The 26039-nt window shown below is 42.8% G+C and overlaps 1 protein-coding gene across 7 annotated transcripts in view; it reads left to right on the top strand.

The window, feature by feature from the left end:
* The window catches only part of TNRC6B (trinucleotide repeat containing adaptor 6B), a 284641-nt gene that overhangs the window by 755 nt on the left and 257847 nt on the right, over nt 1–26039 (top strand). The gene's annotated exons all lie outside the window — the stretch shown is intronic.

The following is a 26039-nucleotide window of genomic DNA, read 5'->3' as shown; positions in this document are numbered from 1 at the left end:
CGGAGCCTCGGGTCCCTGCGCAGCGTCCTGGCCTGTGTGCAGGACCTGCGTGACAGAGTGAATGCGTTACACACCCCTCCCCAGGGCCCTGCGTGTGCGGCCTCTTGGGGAGGCGGCTCAGACTCTGGACAAGGAAACGAGGGGCATTGGAAGTGGTTTTACACCTTCCCCTGCCCGGTGCCCTTCAGTTCCAGACTACTGGGTTTATTCGGCTGTAGAGGCTAAACATCCGATCCAGTGAGACACATTGTAGTGGTTAAAAACGTCCAGTAACGGTCACCTCTAGTCAGGCGCCTTAAGGACCAGCTTATTCTGAATTCTTTGGAATTCAGGTTACCAGCCTGCGACTTTAAGTTCGTGCTTCCTCATGTGTTTTGGCCGTGTTATTACTTTTTAGCATCAGTGCTAGAGATTGAACGAGAGGATGGTGAATTTCAAGTTGGTCATTTGTATTATAATTTAAGCGAAATTATGCAAAATTGGCCAAAGACATTTCTTCATAGTGAATAAAACTTTAGTGCCCCCACCAACAGTTAAGTATATATAGAAAGTGTGTAGAAATGATACACATTAGCATTTTGTGAAAGTTTACTAATAGAGGTTACTTCTTCGCTGTGGGAGATGTCAGTAGTATTAAGATTTCTCTTGATTTGGAGACTCATCAGTGATCTTCGCTTTGAAACTACAGATGTGTTTTGGGTAGTGTTGTGTAAATGACTCTTGTAGAGCGGAACTTTTAGCACGTTGTCTCTACAGCGTGTTGCATTGCTGTAGGCAGGTAGTGGGAGGGCTATGAATGTAGTGTCCACTTGCATGAAGGCACACTCACCAATATCCAGAACACAAATCAGACTGCCTTGTCCCACGTGGGACGTGGTGTTGATGATGATGATAATACCTTTATATTTTCTTAGTTCTTGACTATTATTAAGTGCTTATCCCAAACACCATTATTTGAGCAGAGTGGTTTCTGATAGAAATTCTGTAGCTGCTTTTCTATGGTAACATATAAATGTCATGCCCTTGAAAAAAATTTCCCTCATTCAAGTGGAAGCACTTAAAAATGTTTTAAAGTCAGAGCAATGCTACTTGTTGAAATGGCAGTAATGATATTAGCTAACATGTGTCGCATGCTTACTGTATGCCAGCCTTTTTACATTTTTTCCCTCTAATTCTTACCCCAAGTTTGTGGGGTAGGTATCATTACTATTCTATGAAAGAGAAAAGGCATCTCCGAGAGCCACACAGCTATGCATTTCAAGGGCATAGGTTCAGTCTCACGTCTCTCTGGTTTGAGAGCCAACGCGTGTTTCATTTTGCCTCCTTCCTGAATTATCAGAGGGAGAAAGGGCGCTGAAAAGTAGAGAGGACTAGAAAAGGAGAATACCACTGATGATTAGGTTGCCCATACCTAAGAATTTAAATTAAGCTGGGCGCAGTGACTCATGCCTGTAATCCCAGCACTTTGGGAGACCGAGGCGGGTGGATCACTTGAGGTCAGGAGTTCGAGACCAACGTGGCCAACATGGTGAAACCCCGTCTCTACTAAAAATACAAAAAATTAGCCAGATGTGGTGGTGGGCGCCTGTAATTCCAGCTACTGAGGAAGCTGAGGCAGGAGAATCGCTTGAACCCAGGAGGCGGAGGTTGCAGGGAGCCGAGATCATGCCATTGCCCTCTAACCTGGGCAACAAGAGTGAAATTCAGTCTCAAAAAAAAAAAAAAAAAAGTTTAAGCTCATTCTTGGCTTTTAGAAATTAATAACGTTTTTGCAAAAGTACATCTTATTTCTTCCCTGTTTAATTTTTATAAAGATTGTAAAAATACATTTTAGTTCAGAGTTCAAGGCTTTCAGAGCCCTCGGTGCAGATCTCTGCTCCAGTCCCGGGCTATTGTGATAAATTGTGTGCTCTTCCAAGGACTAAGTGTTATTCATTTTTCTATCCAGCATAGTGCTTGGCACATAGTGGGAACACAGAAAATGTTAGTTGACTAACATCTGATTCTAAGAAGCAGAATCAAAGTGTAGATTTTGGATTCGTTTTAGTCGTTGAATTATGCAGTTTTAGATTAACAGGACGATAAGAACATGACTAGTTCATGTGCAAAATGCGTGTTTTGAAAAAATACTTAAATGGAGCAACTCATGGGATCTTGGAAAATTCTGCCAGTTTGCTGGATCTCTCCATTCTGCTATCATGTTTGAGCTACTGTTCCTCTCACTTCCAGAGTTCTGAAAGAGCAGTCTATGCTGGCTACTTCCCTTCCTTCACGTCTTCACTACTCAGTCATTCTTTAAACTTTTGCAGCCAGATTGTTCCAGGGTTGCCAATTACCTAGTGGGTAAATTTCCCACACTGGCCGGGCGCAGTGGCTCACGCCTGTAATCCCGGCGCTTTGGGAGGCCGAGGTGGGCGGATCAGGAGGTCAGGAGATCAAGACCATCCTGGCCAATATGGTGAAACCCCGTCTCTACTAAAAATACAAAAAAAATTAGCCAGGTGTGGTGGCGCATACCTGTGGTCCCAGTTACTCAGGAGCCTGACGCAGGAGAATTGCTTGAACCAAGGAGGCGGAGGCTGCAGTGACCGAGATCGCACCACCGCACTCTAGCCTGGGCGACAGAGCGAGACTACGTCTCAAAAAAAAAAATTTTTTTCCAAAACTCTCTTTTCAGGTTTCATCCTTTTCTGTCTCCCTGCAGCAGCCAGTCCTTTTTGACAACCCCTATCCCTTTAAAAACTTTAAAAAATAACATACAGTAATATTGACTTTTTGTGTGTGTTTACAGTTCTGTGAATGTTCACATATGAATGCGCACAGTCAGGATCAGAACGGTTCCATCACTCCAAAAAAAAAACTTCCTTGTCCCATCCCTTTGGATCACAGCTTTCTCTTTCCTTTCTCCTTCCTTCCTTCCTTCCTTCCTTCCTTCCTTCCTTCCTTCCATCCATCTATCTTTCTTGTCTTTCTTTCTTGTCTTTCTGATGGAGTTTCGCTCTGTCGCCCAGGCTGGAGTGAAGTGGCATGATCTCGGCTCACCACAACCTCCGCCACCCTTCGCCGCCACAACTTCACTGGGTTCAAGCGATTCTCCTGCCTCAGCCTCCCAAGTACCTGGGATTATAGGTGCGCATCACCACGCCCAGCTAATTTTTGTATTTTTAGTAGAGACAGAGTTTTGCCATGTTGGCCAGGCCGGTCTTGAACTCCTGACCTTAGGGATTTCACCATGTTGACCAGGCTTGTCTTGAACTCCCGCCTTGGCCTCCCAAAGTGCTAGGACAGGGGTGAGGCACCGTGCCCAGTCAGCTTTCTTAACGCTCTGCCTTTTCTGACATTTTTCTGACATCGTACTGTCCTTCTTTTTACCTTTTGGGGCATCATTCCTTTCCCGACTTCTATCGCAGAGAGAAACACTAAGGTCATTTACTAAGGGCTCCTTTTATTGTTTTATTTTTCTCTTTTTCTAATACTCATAAGTATTATTTATGAGACTTAACTATCACCTCTGTATATGCTAGCCTACATATCCATGCCTCACCTTTCTTCCATACTCCAAAACAAAATCCATATTTACCTGCTGGCGTTCTTTTTGTTTTGTTTTTGAGACAGTCTCGCTCTGTTGCTTAGGCTAGAGTGCAGTGGTGTAATTTCGGCTCACTGCAACCTCTGCCTTCCAGGTTCAAGCGATTCTCCTACCTTAGCCTCCCAAGTAGCTGGGATTGCCGGTGTACACCACCACATCTGGCTAATTTTTGTATTATTAGTAGAGACAGGGTTTCACCATGTTGACCATGGCTGGTCTCGAACTCCTGACCTCAAGTGATCTGCCCACCTCAGTCTCCCAAAGTGCTGAGATTACAGGCATGAGCCACTGTGCCCGGCTGGCATTCTTTGCTACTTCTTGGTACTCAGTATGTTGAAAGTCAAGTAATGCCTCCCATTAGTATTAGTTTCTGTTAGTTATTGTTAGTTTCTATTAGTTATTATTAGTGTTTTTCAGTGGTGCCATCATCCTCTCAAGTTTGCAACCCTGGAGCATTTGGAGGGCCATATGGTAAACTCTTGTTATTTCAGACCTGGAATCCTGCTACTCAGTTATGATACTGGCTGCTGCCCCTTTGCTGCCAAGCCAGCCCGGATTCAGTGACCTGAGAGGAGCATAGGTAGCTGGAGCACTTAGAATCCCTTTAGGATTGTACCACTTCCTTGTGGTCAAAACCCTTTTATGACTTCCCATTACACTCGGGCCGGTTTAGAATTTTGCTTTTTTGTTTGTTTTTGAGATGGAGTCTAGCTCTGTTGCCTAGGCTGGAGTGTAATGGCACGATCTCGGTTCACTGCAACCTCTGCCTCCCAGTTTCAAGGAATTCTTCTGCCTCAGCCTCCCGAGGAGCTGGGACTACAGGCGCATGCCACCACGCCCGGCTAATTTTTGTATTTTCAGTAGAGACGAGGTTTCACCATTTTTGGCCAGGATGGTTTCGATCTCTTGACCTCATGATCCGCGCGCCTCGGTCTCCCAGTGTGCTAGGATTACAGGCGTGAGCCACCGCGCCCTGCTGGGATTTTACTTTTTATCTGAGGCTTGTGTGTTCTGGCCTCTCCAACCTGCCCTCACTTCTTTTATACCCCGCCCTCCTCTCTGACCATCTTAACTGCAAGGTCCTTCTTTCAGTTCCTCAAATTGCCCAAGCCTTTTCCGGCCTTAAGGTTTTTGTCTTTGTATACACCTGCACTAATCTCTTGGCTTGGGCTGTCCTTCCTCTGCTCCCCACTAGTCTTCACCCAGCTAACTTCAGGTTCAGATTAAATTGTCACTTCAGAAAGGCTCTCCTTTATGCTCTCGTCCCACTGCCGCCATCCACCCTCAGTTAAGACTGGCAGAGCTCCTGTTATTTTTCCACAATTCATGATTCAGGACCATGTCTGTTTTGTTCACTGTATCTCCAGAGCCTGGCCAAGTGTCAGGCATACAGCAGACTTCCAGTAAATATTTGTAGGCTGTGTTGTAAGTCTGGTCTTTTGCTTTTGTTATTTATTGCTATCCTGTAGTTTTTTTTTTTTTTTTTTTTTTTTTTGAGATAAGAGTCTCGCTCTGTTGCCCAGGCTGGAGTGCAGTGGTGCGATCTGGGCTCACTGCAACCTCTGCCTCCTGGGTTCAAGCAATTCTTCTGCCTCAGCCTCCCAAGTAGCTGACTACAGGTGCGTGCCACCACACCTGGCTAATTTTTGTATTTTTAGTAGAGATGGGGTTTCACCATGTTGGCCATGCTGGTCTTGAACTCCTGACCTCATGATCCGCCTGCCTTGGCCTCCCAAAGTGCTGGGATTACAGGCGTGAGCCACCACACCCGGCCTATCCTGTAGTTTCTTTTTTGTTTTGTTTTCTTTTGTTTGAGACGGAGTCTCGCTCTGTCGCCCAGGCTGGAGTACAGTGGCCTGATCTCAGCTCACTGCAACCTCCCCCTCCTGAGTTCAAGCAATTCTCCTGCCTCAGCCTCCCACCTAGTTGGGACTACAGGCGCCCACCACCATGCCCAGCTAATTTTTTTTGTATTTTTATTAGAGACAGGGTTTAACCATATTAGCCAGGCTGGTCTTGAACTCCTGACCTTGTGATCCACCTGCTTCGACCTCCCATGACCTTCGACATACTAAAAGCTTTAGGTACTTAACGTATACCACTCGATGTGTTTGGAGTAGATTTTCTTTTAACAAAAATCCCAAAGTGCTGGGATTACAGGCGTGAGCCACCGCGCCCAGCCTATCCTGCGGTTTCTAGTAGCCTTGCCTACCTCCTCCCCATCTCCTCTGGGACTTGATCTTACTGTTGGAAGTCCTGCCACAGTGAGATAGATTCCAGAATTGCTGAAGAGGACCCCAGTCCTGTTCTGAATTGTACCTCTGCCTGGAAGCCCTTATCACTAAGCCATACTTGATCTAAAGTAAACTGCGCTGAGCTCACTAAGTCCCACAAGCATTGCACCTTGGTTGATCAGGCTGGGGTCAGCACTTGCAGCTGTTATTCTTCCCGTATTTCAACCTGCTCTTGATTTCTTCCTCCTCCCTCCACCCAGCGTGGGCCTTCTAAAGACCTTGTATACTTTCCAGCCGAGCCTGCTCACCCTTTGACATTTTGCAGCCTGTTGATATTGACAACTGCCTCCAGTGTCTCACCCCTGCAGATTGCCCCCACACTGATCTTCCTGAAACAGCGCTTTGTTTGTGTTTCCTGCTCCCTCCCAAATCGACCACAGGCACTAAAGTTTGAAAGCCTTCAATGGTGTTTCATTGCCTAGAGGGTTTAAATGCTTTAGCTTGTTATTTAAAGTTTTTGGACTAGCACTGTCCAATAGAAATAGAATGCAAGCCACAAATATGAACCACATTTGTATAGATTTTCTAGTAGCCACATTAAAGAAGTAGAAAGGGATGAAATTGATTTTTATAGCATTTTATTGACTTCAGTATATCCAAAATATCATTTAAATAGGTAATTAGTAAAAAAATTATTAATGAGATACTTTGCATTCTTTTTTCTAGTTAAGCCTTTGAAATCTGGAGTGTATTTTTTGCTCATATACATCTCAGTTCAGAGTAACCACGTTTCAAGCGCTCAGTAGCCACATGTGGCTAGTGGCTACCATGTTGGACAGCACAACTCTAAACCATGCTCTCCACATAGTTGAAGAGCCATACCTGGGTAATTCCAGCCACTGGCCTTTTGGTTACTATTCCCCTCACCTAGAACCAGCTTACTTATTCAAATGTGCCAAGCTTCCTTGCCAAGAAACACAAGGGGACCCCAAGATTAAAATTTAAGTTCTCATCATATTCTCTGAAAACTTTTAACAATGTTTTGGGTATCATTGTTTTTTCATATAGTGATTACTTACAGTATTTACCAATTTACATTATAATCAGAGGTAATATTACAATATTTAACAACAGATAAAGCATGGACCCATAAGAATGGGTGTCTGATGAGTTAGAATTGATGCCAGCTGTACACCGCCTCGGTGTTCTCATTTGTGTGTACCTGCTTAATAGCAACGCTGTGTATTGTTTTGTTTTGTTTTGTTTGAGGCAGGGTCTCACTCTGTCACCCAGGCTGGAGTGCAGTGGCGCAAACATGGCTCGTTGCAGCCTCCATCTCCTGGGCTCAAGCAGTCCTCTCACCTCAGCCTTCTGAACAGCTGGGACTACAGACATGCACCTCCACACCTGTCTCATGTTTTATAGAGACGAGGTCTCACTATGTTGCCCAGGCTGGTCTCAACCTCCCAGGCTCAAGCAATCTGCCTGTCTTAGCCTCCCAAAGTGCTGGGATTACAGGTGTGAGCCACCGTGCCCGGCCTGTGTATTGTCGACTTCCCGATAAGACTGAGTTTCTTGAAAGCAGGCATTTATCTTACCCCCTTTGCATCCCTAGAACAGTTTCTGACCAGACCTATAGTAGGCAGTGTGTAAATGTTTTAAATAAATGAACAAATGTTACCTTCTATTCCTTTTATCGTTTTTTTGTGCTATTCGTTGTCTTTCCAGTTAGAAACTGATATGTAAGTCCTTTGAGGACAGAGATCATGAATTATGAAGGAGTATATGTCATATTTGCTTGATTGTCTTCATAGGAGCATTTCACTATCCTCCGAATGCCAGTTTGTGCTTTCTTTTTCCCCCAAACCACCTTATTGAGGTATGATTGACATACTAAAAGCTTTAGGTACTTAACGTATACCACTCGATGTGTTTGGAGTAGATTTTCTTTTAACAAAATAGCAATGTTTAGATATTGTTACGGATTTTCAGGTTGGGTCATTAATGAAGTTTGACAGTCTTAATGAGACTGACTTTCTTTGTGGTTTATAAACAGGCTCCAAAAGCAGCTTCAAAAGTAGAGGTCCAAAATAGTTCCATAATTATTATAATTAATGCAAGTCTTCCAGAATTGGGGCAGAGTTGGAGAGTCTCTGAATTAGGAGTCAAAAGTCCTGGATTCATTTGTATTGCTGACATTTGCTTGAGTGCATACTGGGTGCCAAGCGCAGGAATGACTGAGAATTCAAAAACTACAGTATGAAAAAAAAAACAAACCCCTTGAACACAAAGGTGAAATGATTAATTCTTCCGAGGAAGATTTAATTTCTCTCTGTTCTCTTAGACTTTACTCATTTCTGACATAGACTACATTATATCATGTTTATTAGTCTGCCTCTCCTGCTAGATTGCACATTTCTTAAGTGAGAGTATTGTAGTCGTCTTTGCATCCGTAGACACATACTGTACTGTCTGTCATATCGTAGACATTCAAATGTTTGTTAAATAAATAACTGGAAGTAAGTTACTTAGCTTTGCAGAGCCTTAGTTTTTTCTTTGGCAAGAAGGAACTTCTCTGCTTCAGAGAATTGTTGAAACTGTAGTGAGAATAATCTTTTAAAACTACAGATTTGTTTTGTATATATCTTAATTTAAAACATTTACTTAAAAAACAAGTGTAAATCTGATCATATTTCTCCCCTGCTTAAACCTGTTAATAAGGCTGGCTGCACCGGCTCGCACCCGTGATCCCTGCCCTTTGGGAAGCTGAGGCGGGCCAATATCTTGAGCTCAGGAGTTCAAGACCAGCCTGGGCAACACAGCAAAACCCTGTCTCTACAAAACATACAAAAATTAGCCGGGCGTGGTGGTGCCTGCCTATAGTCCCAGCTACTCGGGAGGCTGAGGTGGGAGGACAGCTGGAGCCTGGGGGTGGAGGTTGCAATGAGCCACGATTGTGCCACCACACTCCAGTGTGGGTGACAGAGTGAGACCCTGTCTCAAAAACAAAAAACTGTCAATGAGGCCTAAAGACCCTGATAAGAACCTGAATTCGTGTTCCTGCCTTTTTCACTGACTGCCCAGTGAAGTTTCTGCCAACGTCCCCTGCCTCTTTTCCTGCCGTTTTCCCCCTTGCTGACTGTACTCTCACCATACTGACCGTCTTCAAATTCCTGAAATGTATGTTCTTCCCTACCCAAGGTCCCTTCCTTGAGCACGCTATTCCCACAGCTGGAAGCCCCCAGGCCCAACCTTAGTTGATGCGTCTTCAATACTGAGCTCAGTGTGTGTCACTTCTTTAATGACTTCCTAATCACCCTGTCCCACATTAGAAGATATCAATTGTATAATTATTTAATTTGTATATTCTATTTCCCCTTCTGGAAAATAGCTACATGAATAAAAATACTCTGTTTTATTCACATTTGTGTCACTAGCATCTAGCACTGTGAGTTGCACATAGTAGATCCTCAATAAATATTTTTTCAAATGAAGTTAAGAAAGAAAGAATTTAAAATGGAATTTCTAAAATACCTCATTTTAGGCAAAGCTCGGTGGCTCATGCATGTAATGCCAGCACTTTGGGAGTCCTAGGCAGGCAGGTCACTTGAGTCCAGGAGTTCGAGACCAGCCTGGGTGAAGCGGTGAAGCCCATCTCTACAAAAACAAAAAACAAAAAACAAAAACAACAACAACAACAAAAAACAATTAGCTGGTTGTGGTAGTGCGCACCACTAGTCCCAGCTACTTGGGAGGCTGATACAGGACGATTGCTTAAGCCTGGGAGGCAGAGGTTGCAGTGAGCTGAGATTGCACCATTGAGCTCCAGCCTGGGTGACAGAACAAGATTCCGTCTCCAAAAAAAGAAAAGAAATATGCTTGGGCTTGACATGATGACACTCTCACTAAACATTTGAATGCATAGACATGCTGAATGCTGTGCTAGGAGCTCGGAATACAGGGGTGGGGTGAAAGGAGATCTTTGTTCCCAAGGAATGCACAGCCAGGTGGGTGAGACAGATGTGGACACAGATGAGTGCCATTTAGTGTAATAAGTGCTGTGATAGACAGTACAAGGGGTGCAGCGGGGATGAAAAGGAGGGTCATCAACACGATGGAGAGGTTGAGAAAGCCTTCCCAGGGAAGGTGACACTTGCACTAAGTTGTGGAGGTAAAGGCCATTTCAGGCAGAGAGAACAGCCTGTGCAGAGGCATGAGGGAACGTTTTTAGTATGTGGAGAAGATGACCCGCACAGAGGTATGCTTTACAAGGCTGGCACTAGGGTACAGGGTTAACAGCTGACTTACAGTTGAACTGTGATATGTCAGACTCAGCCTCTTACACTCCACTGCAGTTTAGGACGGGAAATGACCTTAGAATAATGATCTGACCCTGTATATTAGGATTCGTATAGGCATAGAGTACCATTCAGAGAAGATAATCATAAACCACAATGGCACTTGTCACTTCTAGTTAATATACTTGCTTCAGTGGTGTACCTGCAACCATGCAAATGATGTTAGGTGGAATTAGAAAGTGGTGACTCATTTAAGCTTATCTGTAGGAGCAGAGAGTAAAGGAAGTGACTTCTAGATCACCTGAGGTGAGTGCTGATACCATCTCAAATGGGTCAGACTCTGAACCAGTGAAAGGGAGGAAATCAGAAAAGAGGACTACCGCTAAGGGCCTCTGGTGTATGTTCTGGGAAAGACGGTTCCTACAGCTTGAAGGTCTTTACATATCTCCAAGTGGTTCAGTGAGCTAACATTAATTTAATTCTCAACCATATTTGAAGAAAGGGAGATTAATTGGATGGAAATGTAGCCCATTTTCCTTTATTTACTCCTCTTTGTTTTCAATGTCTCTTTCCTTTTCTGTCTACTTCCTTTTTTTTTTTTTTTTTTTTTTTTTTTGAGACGGAGTCTTGCTCTGTCGCCCAGGCTGGAGTGCAGTGGCCGGATCTCAGCTCACTGCAAGCTCCGCCTCCCGGGTTCACACCATTCTCCTGCCTCAGCCTCCCGAGTAGCTGGGACTACAGGCGCCCGCCATCGTGCCTGGCTAATTTTTTCTGTTTTTAGTAGAGACAGGGTTTCACCGTGGTCTCGATCTCCTGACCTTGTGATCTGCCCGCCTCGGCCTCCCAAAGTGCTGGGATTACAGGCGTGAGCCACCGTGCCTGGCCCCTTTTCTGTCTACTTCTATCCATTTTTCTCTCCCTGTCACTCTTAAGTAGTGCCTCCTTTCCCCATCCACCCCATCTCTAGCCATCTTCCATTCTGTTACTGCTAAGTTGCTTTCAGTTGCAGGATGTCCGTACCTTGTTGGCTAAACTAATTGTTTCTCAGCTTTGCATATTCAGAGCTTGATATTTTTCAGAATAGGAAGAAGTGATTATGCTCTGGTAGTGCTGTGCTGATTACACTCACAAGATGTTAATTGATTTATCATAATGCCAATTTCTACAAGTTAGGTGTACATATTTGACCTACATAACAAAGGACTCAGGAGCTAAGTGATGATAGGGGGAATGGTAGTAATGAGTGCAGTTTAGTTCAAGATGTTTGGAAGAGAAAGGATGGAGAAAAATTGATGTAGGACGAGGTTGAGAAGGCAACAACACCTTTAAGTAAGATAGAAAATCAGGCTGGGTGCAGTGGCTCATGCCTGTAATCCCAGCACTTTGGGAAAACAGAGTAAGAGGATCACTTGAGGCCAGGAGTTCGAGATCAGCTTGAGCAACATAGTGAGACCCCATCTCTACAAAAAATGTTTTAAACATTAACTGAGCATGATGGCACATGCCTGTAGTCCTAGCTACTCAAGAGGCTGAGGCAGGAGGATTGCATGAGCCCAGGAGTTGGATGCTGCAGTGAGTCAGGATTGCATCACTGTACTCCAGCCTGAGAGAGAGAGTGATACCCTGTCTCAAAAAAAAGAGAAAAATCTATAATCTATTAAAAGATATACAAGAAGGACCCAAGGAAGAAAGAAAAATGGAAGCTGCTTGAATGGAGATCGTAGCAGATTTGATGGGACAAGGCCACCAGATTTCTCCCATGGGCACAGGTAGGCTATACTCATTGGAAGTTCCTCGTAGTATCTCAACCGAGTAAGAAGAAGTCATGGGTTCTCATCTTGGATACCTTGAGCTCAAAATGAGCTTATGCTACTTTGTTTTGTCATGGCACCCACTAGGATGTTTTGCACATAGTAGGTGTAAACAGTAGAGATAAAGTCACAGGATTGAAAGGTAATACTGATGAACCTTTAAACTTGTTACCAGGTAACACTCTCTGTGGTTTATGACAAGTGAACATGTTTATTAATCCTCTTATCTTGTGAATAGTACAGTTACATTGAATTATTTTCCTAAAGGAGGTGTCGATTTATTAAATGTGTACATTTAAAACATGCCTTTTTTTTTTTTTTTTTTTTTTTTTTGAGACGGAGTCTCGCTCTGTCGCCCAGGCTGGAGTGCAGTGGCGCGATCTCGGCTCACTGCAAGCTCCGCCTCCCGGGTTCACGCCATTCTCCTGCCTCAGCCTCCCGAGTAGCTGGGACTACAGGCGCCCACAACCGCGCCCGGCTAATTTTTTGTATTTTTAGTAGAGACGGGGTTTCACCGTGGTCTTGATCTCCTGACCTTGTGATCCGCCCGCCTCGGCCTCCCAAAGTGCTGGGATTACAGGCGTGAGCCACCACGCCCGGCTTTTTTTTTTAAGACCAAGTTTTGCCCTTGTTGCCCAGGCTGGAGTGCAATGGCGCGATCTCGGCTTACCGCAACCTCTGCCTCCCGGGTTCGAGTGATTCTCCTGCCTCAGCCTCCTGAGTAGCTGGGACTACAGGCACGCACTACTATGCCCAGCTAGTTTTGTATTTTTAGTAGAGACGGGGTTTCTCCACGTTGGTCAGGCTGGGCTCGAACTCCCGACCTCAGGTGATCCGCAGCCTCCCAAAGTGCTGGGATGACAGGTGTGAGCCACCGCGCCCGGTCCAGAATTTTTATAATGCTGTTCTGGCATGTCTTTATTTAAAAATATATGTATCTATCCTCGAGCCTCAAAAACTGGAAGTGGACCAGGCTTTCTAACCTGGAGACCCCCTGGTCAGCATATCAAGAGAAATGTCTTGGGTACTTGCTGGGTACAAGATTCTGATGTGGAGGAAGGCAATCCAAAGTAAAAGATGAAACTGCTACTCTCTGAGGAGCTAAATGTCTTCCTCCTGTGAAAATCCTGCTAATGGTGTCTCATGCTCAGTAACATCCTTTTCCTGAGGAAGGTTTTACTCAGATGTTATCTCTATGGACCTTCTAAATAAAGACTCTCTCCTGTTAGATATACCATGGACAACAGGTTTGAAATTAATCTTTCACCATCTACTCTTCGGTCAATTTTATAAAGCTTCTTTTTGCTGTACAAGTTTTATATTTTTACACCAATATGTTTAAAATTTACATTGTTTTATCTTGCAGTTTGGCTCTATTGCCTTAAACAAAAGGCCACAATACTTACTGATTCCAGCTTAAACCATGCAGGTGGGTCTGCGGACTGCTCTAGAAAGAGGAGATCTTTTTATGCCCCACACCCCAGTATGGAGCCGAAAGGCTCAGAGGGGAAAATACTGCTTTTAAAACACCAGAACACAAAAACAAAACATAAATGGTAAAAAAGGCTCTTGGTAGAAATCACAGAGACAAGAAGAATGAATGAAGATGTAAAAGACATCACATTTCAAGCCAGTAAGGGATGGTTTGAAAACTTTAAAAAGGGGGCCCTCTACCTGTCCCCCAAAACTCATGACTCGGCTACAGCACGTAGTGGTGCCAGCCTGCACTTCCCGAACTGGCCAGAGCCGGGACCCAACCAATGCAGCACATTGGCTTTGGAAGCAGACGGTCTCTAGACTGACCGACTGTACTGAAAAATGGGCATTTAATGTCATTTTCTCTTGTTTTCCTTTAACCTCCTATTTTTCAGACTTTGGGCTTATCAAAATTCAGGGTGCTTTTCAGAAAGGTAACTGGAGGCTGGAGAGGGGCCCCTGCTTCACCTCCCTCTGGAGAGGTGTGGGTCTCCTGTCGCTGGTAACCCACCTGCCCAGTACTTGAATCTTGAAATCTGACACATTGAATCTGGAAACATTGCCATATCCTTTAGCTTTTCTTTTCTCTGTGGCTTTGGACTTTGACCTTCTCATTTTTATGTTCATGCCACCATCCTGAATCCAAATCATCCTTGGTCTACTTCTGGGTTATTTAAATAGCTCTCTAATCAGTTGTCCTGTTTCTAGTTTCTCCCCAGAAAACATTTCCTATGTACTATTTTCGTTTCCTTTCTTCAGCAACCTGTCCTTACTCTGTGAAATCCAAACACCTTTGTTGGAGCCAAGTTCATTTACTGCTCCCATTTATCAACTGTCATTTCTTTCTTTTGAATCTGTGCCTTCTGTACAATCTTTTCTCCAATTTTTTCATATTATTTTCTCTCTTTTTGTCCCCGTGCTCTATAAAGGTTTGACTTATGTAAAATATTCTCCCTGCTTCTGGCTACCAATTCATTGTCCCCCTTACTCTCAAAAAGCCTTCGCGAAATGTTGTCTTCCTGAAAGCCTTTCTTAAGTAACGCCCCCTTCATTTGGATATAGTTTATTCTTACTGATGTGATTGTGATGATAATGAATTAAGTAGACTTTGCTAATTGCATTCACTAGTTCTAATGGCATTTTTATAGATTTTGGTGTTGTTTTAAACAAATATATCATTTACAAAGAAAGACAATTTTACTTTCTAGTCTTTGAGTTCTAATTCATACCTAAAATGTCCTGGCTAGTACTTCGTGTACCATGCTGAACAGAAGTGGTGTAAGTGGGCATTCTTGCTTTTCTCCTGCATCTTAGGGAGAAAGCATTTAGTCTTGTATCACTCAGTGTGGTGTGATCTGTGCTTTTTCATAGTCACACTTTATCAGGTTCCAGAATTTATCTTTTAATCCTAGTTTACTAAGAGTTTTTAATCAGGAATGGAGATTAAGTTTATTGGGTGTGCTTTTTAAAATATATTAAAATATGTTTTTTTCTTTTTTAGTCTGTTAATATGGTGAATTATTTTGACTGACTTTTGAACATTAAACAACCCTGGATTCCTGGGATAAGCCCTATTGGTCGTGACAGAGTAGTATCTTTTTTTTTTTTTTTTCGAGACGGAGTCTCGCCCTGTCGCCAGGCTAGAGTGCAGTGGCGCAGTCTCGGCTCACTGCAACCTCGGCTCACTGCAACCTCCGCCTCCCAGGTTCAAGCGATTCTCCTGCCTCAGCCTCCTGAGTAGCTGGTACTACAGGTGCATACCACCATGCCCAGCTAATATTTGTATATTTAGTAGAGACGGGGTTTCACTATGTTGGCCAGGCTGGTCTCGAACTTCGCCTGCCTGGGCCTCCCAAAGTGCTGGGATTACAGGTGTGAGCGCTGTGCCTGGCCAGCATTTGCTTTTTTTTTTTTTTTAACAAAAAAAAGTTTAACATAAAAAATGCACATGACTTTTTTTTTTTTTTGGACACAAAGTCTCACTCTGTTGCCCAGGCTAAAGTTCAGTGGCATAATCTCCACTCACTGCAACCTTCACTTCCTGAGTTCAGGTGTGTGCCACCACACTCGGCTAATTTTTGTAAGTGTATTAGTGACAGGGTTTTGCCATGTTGACCCGCCTTGGTCTCCCAAAGTGCTGGGATTACAGGCGTGAGCCACCATGCCCAGCCAACCCATGGATTATTTAGAAGTGTTGTTTGATTTCCAAATACTCGGAGGTTTCTATATATCTTTCTGTTATTGATTTCTACTTTAATTTTATTGTACCAGAGAACATACTTTGTGTTTCTAGGGTCCCCAAAACTATCCCTAGGTTCACTGATTAATTAGGAGAACTCACAGGGCCCAGCATATAGTCATACTTATGACTAAGATTTATTTCAGTGAAAATATACAGTGCAAAATTAAAAGGGAAAAAGTGCTGGTAGGTGCCCAGTTGCAAACTTCCAAGAGTCTTTTCCCAGTAGAACATACAGGATACACTTAATTCTCCCAGGAACAAGTTGTAACAATATGTGTGAAGTGTTGTCTACTAGGAAAGCTTGCCTGAGCCTAGGAATCCAGGCTTTTTATCAGGAATTAGTTATGTAGGTACCCTCTACCTAGCATGTACCAAAATTTCAGGTTCCCAGTAGGAAAATAGGTGTTCTGCATAAACCGCATGGTATGTAGAGTTTAGACACGATAAAGCACCCTTATCAATTAGAGAATGGTGGAAACATTCCTGAAATTTAGGTTCCCAGATGCCACCCAAGAGCCAACCTTTTCGCAAGCAGACTTTTCCAAGGATAGTAGCCTGCAGTTATGCTGTTTGAATTCTTTTTGGTACTCCTTTAAAATGTATTGAGATGTGTTTTATGGTACAGAGTATGGTCTGTCTAGGTAAATATTATTTGCGCATTCATTTGAAAGGAATGTATGTCTGCTGTTGTTGGATTTATTTTATTATTATTATTTGAGACGGAATTTTGCTCTTGTTGCTCAGGCTGCAGTGCAATGGCGCAATCTTGGCTCACTGCAATCTCCGTCTTCCAGGTTCAAGCGATTCTCCAGCCTCAGCCTCCCGAGTAGCTGGGATTACAGGCATGTGCCACCACACCCACCTAATTCTTTTGTTTGTTTTTTGTATTTTTAGTAGAGACGGGGTTTCACCATGTTGGCCAGGCTGGTCTCGAACTCCTGCCCTCAGGTGATCCACCTGCCTCGGCCTCCCGAAGTGCTCGGATTGCAGGCGTGAGCCACTGTGCCTGGCCTGGATTTAATGTTTTATAAATGTCAGTTAGGTCAAGTTGGTTGGTAGTGTTGTTCAAGTTTTCTATATCTTCACTAGTTTGCTGTCTACTTACTCTATCAATTATTGAGGAAGGGTGTTGAGATTTCCGACTACAATTATGGACCTGTCCATTTCTCCTTACAGTTGTGTTTTTACTTCATGTATTTTGTTGTTAGGTGCATAAATATTTAGAACTATAATGACCTCTTGATGGATTAAACTCTCTGGCCTTATTAAATGAAACTATTTCTGGTAACATTTTTTGCATTGGAATTTACTTTTTCTGATATTACTATAGCTACTTCAGCTTTATTTATTTATTTATTTATTTATTTATTTTGAGACGGAGTCTCGCTCTGTCGCCCAGGCTGGAGTGCAGTGGCTGGATCTCAGCTCACTGCAAGCTCTGCCTCCCGGGTTTACGCCATTCTCCTGCCTCAGCCTCCCAAGTAGCTGGGACTATAGGCACCCGCCACCTCACCCGGCTAGTTTTTTGTATTTTTTAGTAGAGACGGGGTTTCACCGGGTTAGCCAGGATGGTCTTGATCTCCTGACCTCGTGATCCGCCCGTCTTGGCCTCCCAAAGTGCTGGGATTACAGGCTTGAGCCACCGCGCCCAGCCCAGCTTTATTTTAATTAACGTTAGCCTAGTATATTTTTTTCCCATTTAAAAATTTGTTTGTTTTTAAAGTAGCCTTGTGGGCAGCATATAATTGGGTCTTGCTTTTGCAGTGGCGAGATTTCAGCTCACTGCAACCTCTGCCTCCTGGGTTCAAGCGATTTCCCTGCCTCAGCCTCCTGAGTAGCTGGGATTATAGGTGTCCGCCACCATGCCTGGCTGATTTTTGTGTTTTTAGTAGAGACGGGGTTTCACCATGTTGGTCAGGCTGGTCTCGAACTCCTGACCTCAGGTGGTCTGCCCACTTCAGCCTCCCAAAGTGCTGGGATTACAGGCGTGAACCACCACACTTGGCCTGAGTCTTGCTTTTTAAAAATAATTTGATTTTACAATTTTTGTTCAGATCATTGCCATTTAATGTGATATTGATACAGTGTGGCTTAAACTTACTATCTTGCTATTTGTTTTCTATTAGTTCCATATATTCTTTATTTTTCTTTTTCTGCCTTTTCCCTAAGTATTTTTAAATTTCATTTTATCTTCTTTTTTGGTTAATTAGCTGTATTTCTTTGTGTGTTATTTTCGTGATTTATAATATGCATCTTTTAGATACCACAGTCTATCTTCAAATAGTATAGTATCACTTTCCTTATAAGAACTTTACAATTAGGCTGGGCGCGGTGGCTCAAGTCTGTAATCCCAGCACTTTGGGAGGCCGAGACGGGCAGATCATGAGGTCAGGAGATCGAGACCATCCTGGCTAACCCGGTGAAACCCCGTCTCTACTAAAAAAATACAAAAAAAAACTAGCCGGGCGAGATGGCGGGCGCCTGTAGTCCCAGCTACTCGGGAGGCTGAGGCAGGAGAATGGCGTAAACCCAGGAGGCGGAGCTTGCAGTGAGCTGAGATCCGGCCACTGCACTCCAGCCTGGGCCACAGAGCGAGACTCTGTCTCAAAAAAAAAAAAAAAAAGAACTTTACAATTACGCCGGGCACGGTGGCTCACGCCTGTAATCCCAGCACTTTGGGAGGCCAAGGTGGGTGGATCATCTGAGTTCAGGAGTTCGAGACCAGCCTAGCTAACATGGTGAAACCATGTCTCTACTAACAATACAAAAATTAACTGGGCATGGTGGCAGGTGCCGGTAATCCAAGCTACCCGGGAGGCTGAGGCACGAGAATCGCTTGAACCTGGGAGGTGGAGCTTGCAGTGACCCGAGATTGAGCCATTGTGCTCCAGCCTGGGCAATACAGCAAGACTCTGTCTCAAAAATAAAAAGAAAACTTTACAGCTGTATTTCAAAAGAAAATTTTACAGCTGTCTCTATTTCACCCCTCCCAGGTTTTGTATTATTGTTATGCATTTTACTTATACATATGTTACAAATCTCACAGTATGTTATTATTTTTTTACTTTATTTATTTATTTTTTGAGATAGAGTCTCACTCTGTCACCAGGCGAGAGTGCAGTGGCATGATCTCGGCTCACTGCAACCTCTGCCTTCTGGGTTCAGGCAATTCTCCTGCCTTAGCCTTCTGAGTAGCTGGGATTACAGACATCCACCACCATGCCCAGCCGCCCAGCTGATTTTTGTATTTTTACTTGAGACAGGTTTTCACCATTTTGGCTAGGCTGGTCTCAAACTCCTGACCTCAAGTGATCTGCCCACCTCGGCCCCCCAAAGTCCTGGGATTACAGGTGTGAGCCCCCGCTCCCGCCCATATATTATTATTTTTGTTTTAAATTAACCATTTGAGGAACGATCAGACTATTTTCAAAAAGGGCTGCACCATTTTACATTCCTCCCAGCAGCGTATGAGGGTTCCAGTCTCTCCAGGTCCTTTTCACTGTCTGCCACTTTTATTGTCAGCTATCCTACTGGGTAGGAAATGGTATTTTCATTTGCGTTTGCCTGAAGGCTAATGATTTTGAGCATGTTTTCGTGCACTCATTGGCTATTTCTATATCATTGTTGGAGAAATATCTATTCAAATCCTTTGCCCATTTTTAAATTGAGTTACTTGTCTTATTGTTCAATGATAATATTTGTTTATATATCTAGATGTAAATCCCTTTTAAGACACATGTTTTGTGAAATTTTCTCCCAATCTGCAGGTTGTCTTTTCACTTTCTTGATAGTGTGCTTTGATGCACTAAACTTTTAATTGTGATAAAGTTCTTTTTATCTTTTGCTATTTGTGCTTTTGGCGTATCTATGTAGACTTTGCTTAATCTAAGGTCACAGTGATCTACTTCTATATTTTCTTCTAAGATTGTTATAGTTTTAACTCTTAGCTTTACATCTCTGATCCATTTTGAGTAAATTTTTGTGTATGGTGTAGGGGAGGAGTCCAACTTCATTCTTTTGCATGGGGATATATTTTCCAGCCCCATTTGTTAAAAGACTATTCTTTTAATTCATTTAATTACCTTGGCAACTTTCTTGTGAAACTGGCTGTAATTGAGGGTTTATTTCTAGATTCTCAATTCTGTTCCACTGATCTATATGTCTGTATGCCATTACCACAATACACTGATTATCATAGTTTTGTATTACGTTTTGAGATTAGGGAGTTTGAGTCCTCCAACTTTATTCTTTTTCAAAATTATTTTGGCCCTTCTGGATCCCTTGAATTTCCACATGAATTTTAGGATCAGCTTGTCCATTTCTAGAAGGAAGTCAGTTGAGATTGTGATAGAAATTGTGCTGAACTTATAGATCAATTTGGCAAATATTGCCATTTAAACAAAACGTTGCTTTATGAACATTTGCTGCTTTTCCATTTATTTAGATCTTTAATTTATTTCAACCTGTTACAGTTTTCAATGTATAAGTTTTGCACTTCTTTTGTTAAATTTATTCCTAAGAGTTTATTCTTTTTGATGTTAAGTTTTTTTTTTTTTCTTTCTTGTTTTTGTTTTTTGTTTTTGAGACAGGGTCTCACTCTGTCACCCAGGCTGGAGTGCAGTGGCACGATCACAGCTCACTGCAGCCTTGACCTCCCGGGCCCCAGTGATCTTCCTACTTCAACCTCCTGAGTAGCCGGGACCAGAGGTGCACGCCACCATGCCTGCCTAATTTTTTAATTTTTTGTAGAGATAGGTTTTGCTATGTTGCCTAGGCTGGTCTCGCACTCGTGGGTTCAAGTGATCCTCCCGCCTCAGCCTCCCAAAGCGCTGGGATTACAGTCATGAGCCACCGCACCCAGCCCAATGTTAGTTTACATATAATTGTTTTCGCAATTTTATTTTTGGTTTGTTCACTGCTAATGTGTAGAAATACAATGGATTTTAATACATTAATCTTGTATCCTGCAAACTTGATGAATTCATTTATTAGTTGTGATAGTTTTTCATTGTATTGCTTAGGATTTTCTTTATACAGGATTATGTCATCTGCAAATAGTGATAGTTTGAATTCTTCCTTTTAGGTCTAGATGCTCTTTGTTTCATTTTCTGCCTAACTGCCCTCCAGTACAATGTTGGCCGAAACATTGTACTGAATATACAATGTACTGGATAAATAATGGCAAGCCTGGATATTTACCTTGTTTTTGGTCTCGGGGGACCACTATGATCTTCAGTCATTTGCCACTAAGTATGATGTTAGCTGATTTTTTTTTTTAAGATGGCCTTTATCAGGTTAAGGAAGTTCCTTTTTACTCCTAGTTTTCTGTGCATTTTTATCATGAAAGGGTATTGAATTTTGTTAAATGCTTTTGCTGCTTGTATTGAGATGATCATGTAGTTTTTGTCATTTATTCTACTGATGTGGTATATTACATTGATTTTTGTGTATTAAACTAACTTTGCATTCCTGGGATAAATCCCACATGGTCGTGGTTTATAATCCTTTCTTTTTTTTTTTTTTTTTTGGGGACAGGGTCTCATTCTGTCGCCAGGCGGGAGTACAGTGGCACGATCTCGGCTCGCTGCAACCTCCGGCTCCTGGGTTCAAGCAGTTCTCCTGCCTCTGCCTCCCAAGTTCCTGGAATTATAGGCATGTGCCACCACACCTGACTACTTTTTAGTAGAGACGGGGTTTCACCATGTTGGCCAGGCTGATCTTGAACTCCTGACCTCAGGTGATCTGCCCACCTCAGCCTTCCAAAGTGCTGGGATTATAGGTGTGAGCCCCTGTGCCTAACCCATAATCCTTTTTTATAGATTGCTATATTTGACTTGCTGGCATATTTTGTTAAGGATTTTCACATCTGTGTTCATAAGAGGTATTGGTCTATAGTATTGTTTTTGTATGTATGTGTTTTTTCTTGTGGTGTCTTTTTCTAGTCAGGGTAATACTGGTCTCAGAATGAATTGGGAAGTGTTCCCTTTGTTTTTGGTGGGTGGGGGTGGAGGGAGGGTTTGTAAATAATTGATACTTTTTCTTTAAGTATTTGACAGAATTCCCTAGTGAGCTCTGTTGCATAGGCTGGAGTGGATCTTAGCCCACTGTAACCTTGAACTCCTAGGCTCAAGTGGTCATCCTGCCTCAGCCTTCGGAGTAGCTAAGACTACAGGCCTGTACCACCACACCCAGCTAATTATTTTGTTTTTGTAGAGGTGGGGTTTTGCTATTTGGCCTAGGCTGGTCTTGAACTCCTGGCCTCAAGCAACCCTCCCACCTTGTCCTCCCAAATGGTTAGAACTACAGCCACGAGCTACCTCTCCTGGCACTGGGCTTTGCTTTATAGGAATTTTTTTTTTATTATACATTTAGCTTATTATAGGCCTGTTTAGATTTTCTGTTTCTTATAAAGTCAGTTTTGGTAGTTTGCGTCTTTCTAGGAATTTGTCTATTTCATCTAGGTTTTCTAATTTGTTGGCATACAGTTCATGTCTGGTGATTTTTATTGGATGCTAAACATTGTAAGTTTTATATTATTGGATGGTGGATCTTTTTGTATCTCTGTAAATATTATTGAGCTTTGTTCTGGATCGACGCTGTTTGATCCATTTGGGTGTTGCTTTTAAGCTCTGTTAGATGGAAGCAGAACAGTACTTCGGAATAATGTTCTTCACTACTGAAGCAACTGAATCTTCTGAGTCTTCTACGTAGTGACCCATGAATGATGGTTTTTACTCTGTCTGGTGAGATTAGGCACAATTCTTGGCCCTGTGTGAGTTCCGAGGATTGTTTCTTCTAATCATTTTGGGTAGTTATTTCCCCAGCTTAGGGCAATTTTCTCACATAAACGTGCTGTTTTTGAACTCAGAGGGTCTCCTACAGATCTCTGGAGTTCTTTCTCTGTGCAGCTCTTTTCTCTCTTAGCACTACTATACACTGAAAATTCTGATTCCTTGGCCTTTTCAGAATCTAGCTCCGGCTCCTCAAATAAAGGTATTTCTCTGAGCTCCCCCTGGGTTTCCCTCCCTGCTGTGTGACTGGGAAACTTTCCCGAGGCAGCAAGCCCTGAAAAGTGTAGGCCGCCTTCTTGGTTTGCTGTGTCTCGGGGATCGCATCACTGTCCCATGCTGCCTGTGGCCAGTATCTTAAAAACTGTTTTCTATATTTCATCCAGTTTCTTAGTTGTTTCAGGTATGCGGATAAATCTTGTTCTCATTACTTCATCTTTTCTGGAAGCGGAAGTCTTGCCTTTTCTTAAAATATCTGAGGAATTCTTTAGGGGTTGCTTCCAGAGTATGAGATATTCTTTGGAATTTCCGTAGGGGGAAAATCTTCCTTCTTTCAGGATGGATTTGATTTTGAGGAGCAACCAGGAGTACGTTTGCAGGTCTGGATATGTGATTTCTCATCTGGGTAATACTGTTTGGGGTCCAAAATGAGCTCAGTGTAATAAGGCAGATTTCCTTGTGTGGTTTGTAAGCTAGTTTGGAAACAAAATAAGAGTTGCAAAGTATTTTCATTGGTAACCTGATTAAGATAAGGATAAAACTTCTTGGGGGTGTATATCTTGAAAAATAACTTTAGTTTGAATGTTTCTCTGTATTTGCTGGTGTATATTATTGTTTATATTTACAATTTGAACTGAAGTATTTAAGAAAGCTTGTTTTTATGTGATAGTCTTCCTCCAACTTGATTATAAACTTACTGATATTTGAATACTTTTGTACATTTCTCCTTACTACATTGCACTCTTTAACTGTGGAAGCTTCTTTTCTTTTCTTTTTTCTAATTTTTTTTTTGAAACAGAGTTTCACTCTGTCACCAGGCTGGAGTGCAGTGGCATGATTTCATCTACTACAACTTCAACCTCCAAGGCTCAAGTGATCCTCCTACCTCACCTTCCTGAGTAGCTGGGACTACAGGCGCGTGCCACCATGCCCAGCTAATTTTTGTATTTTTTGTAGAGGTGGGGTTTTGCCATGTTGCCCAGGCTAGAATGTGGAGGCTTCTTAAATCATCATAATCAACTAATTAATTTCTGTGTAAGGAAATCAAGATCACCCTGTCAATAATACGTTGCATGATAAAAGTATGTAAAATTGGTTTTTGATACCTGTACAGTTTCTAATGCCTTCAAAAGTTTAATTAAAAGCTATATATACTATGTTGAATTCCAGTAGCATGGGCACATGTCTGTATTTGTCTTATGCTGTGGGAATTATGCAAATGCCCTAGTTCAAAGAGATGCCTTGACTCTGGATATATTAGGGTTCTCTAGAGAGACAGAACCAACTGAATATATATTTATATAGATACATGAGAGAGGATTTAGTAGGAGAATTGGCTCCTGTGATTATGGAGCCGAGAAGTCCCACAATAGGCCATCTGCAAGTTGGAGAACCAGAGAAGCTGGTAGCATGGCTTAGCCCAAGTTGAGAGTCTCAAGAACCAAGGAAGCCAGTGGTGAACTTTCGGTCCATGGTTGAAGGCCTGAGAGCCCCAAGAGGCTACTGGTGCAAATCCCAGAGTCCAAAGGCTGAAGAATGTGGCGTTCTGATGTCCAAGGGCAGAAGGAGGAGGGAATCCCGTTCTGGAGGAGACAGAGAATGTACCCTTCTTCTACTGGGTTTTTCCCTTCAGGCCCCCAGCCAATGGGATAGTGCCTGCCCACATTGAGGGCGGTAGTCCCTCTCACTCCCAGACTTACATGTTAGCCTCCTCTGGAAACACCCTCACAGACACACTCAGAAGCAATGCTTCACCAGCCATCTAGGGATCTGTCAACACAGTCAAGTTGATACCTGAAATTAACCATCACAGTGGATATGTTATGTCATTAACCAAAGAATGTCCATAGAACCCAGTAGATTGGAATATACACTCTGTCATATGCCACCTTAATCACTGGGTCAAATTCTTCTTGGGTTGAAAGGGGTTAGGGGTTAAAATTCTTTTTCCATAGTCTTTGTTCTCCAGCACCCTAAGATCCTATTAATCTCATCCCACCCCCAATTCGGAAAGATAAGGACTTTTTAAAAAAGTATTCTTATGGTTTGAATTCTTAGATTTTTAGCTTTCAGCTTTTATTTTCTTTAATTTCATCTTTTTAGTTAACTGTATAGCTTCACAGTTCCTTTACAGTGAATAGTGAGCCTTATAGTAGAGTGGATACTCTTTCACTTATGTGGTTTGTTCTTTTTTTTTTTTTTTGAGATGGAGTCTTACTCTGTTGCCCAGGCTGGAGTGCAGTGGCATGATCTCAGGTTGCTGCAACCTCCGCCTCCTGGATTCAGGTGATTCTCCTGCCTCAGCCTCCTGAGTAGCTGGGACTACAGGCACATGCCACCACGCCTAGCTAATTTGTGTGTGTGTGTGTGTGTGGGTTTTTTTTTTTTTTTTTTTTTTTTTTTTTTTTGAGATAGAGTCTTGCTTTGTTGCCCAGGCTGGAGTGCAATGGCGCCATCTCAGCTCACTGCAAGCTCCGCCTCCCGGGTTCACGCCATTCTCCTGCCTCAGCCTCTGAGTAGCTGGGACTCCAGGCGCGCACCACCACGCCCAGCTAATTTTTTGTATTTTTAGTAGATGGGATTTCACCGTGTTAGCCAGATGGTCTCGATCTCCTGACCTCGTGATCCGCCCACCTTGGCATCCCAAAGTGCTGAGATTACAGGCGTGAGCCACCGCGCCTGGCCAATTTTTGTGTTTTTAATAGAGACAGGATCTTACCATGTTGGCCAGGCTGGTCTCGAACTCCTAGCCTCAGGTAATCCTCCCGCCTTGGCCTCCTAAAGTGCTGGGATTACAGGCATGAGCCACCGCGCCTGGCCTCTCAGTTTGTTCTTTATCTGGATATTCTTGTTTAGTATTGTAGTAACTTTTTGTTGTCTTGTTTTCATTTTCTTTCGATTCTGTGTTTTGTTTAAGTAAAAGGAAGGTTACAACAAGAAAATCTTCTTTTATTTTTTATTTCTACAGATGAGGTCTCGCCGTGTTGCCGAGGCTGGTCTCAAACTCCTGGCCTCAAGTAGTCCTCGCCACCTCAGCCTCCTAAAATGCTGGGATTACAGAAATGAACCACTGCACCTCGCCAAATTTTTCTTTTAAATCCGTATATATGAGGTGGACTTTTTACCTTGAAATTTGCACTGAAATTTTTAATTTTTATTTTTAATTAATTTAGAATTCCATACATACTATTTTTAGGGCCACATATTTTCATGGAGAGTAAAAACCACACTTTAGTAAACAATAGTGTAAAGGTAGCATTATCCTTTGTTTCCAGGACCTAGCCACAAATATACTATGAAAGTTTTTTGTTTTTTGTTTTTGAGACAGAATCTCGCTCTCTCACCCAGGCTGTAGTACAGGTACAATCATGCCCCACTGCAT

This window comes from Macaca thibetana, chromosome 10 (assembly GCF_024542745.1).
Source record: "Macaca thibetana thibetana isolate TM-01 chromosome 10, ASM2454274v1, whole genome shotgun sequence".
NCBI classification, from domain to species: Eukaryota; Metazoa; Chordata; class Mammalia; order Primates; family Cercopithecidae; genus Macaca; species Macaca thibetana.
Note: the sequence above shows the minus strand (reverse complement) of the source record. Positions and strands in the feature narration are given on the sequence as shown.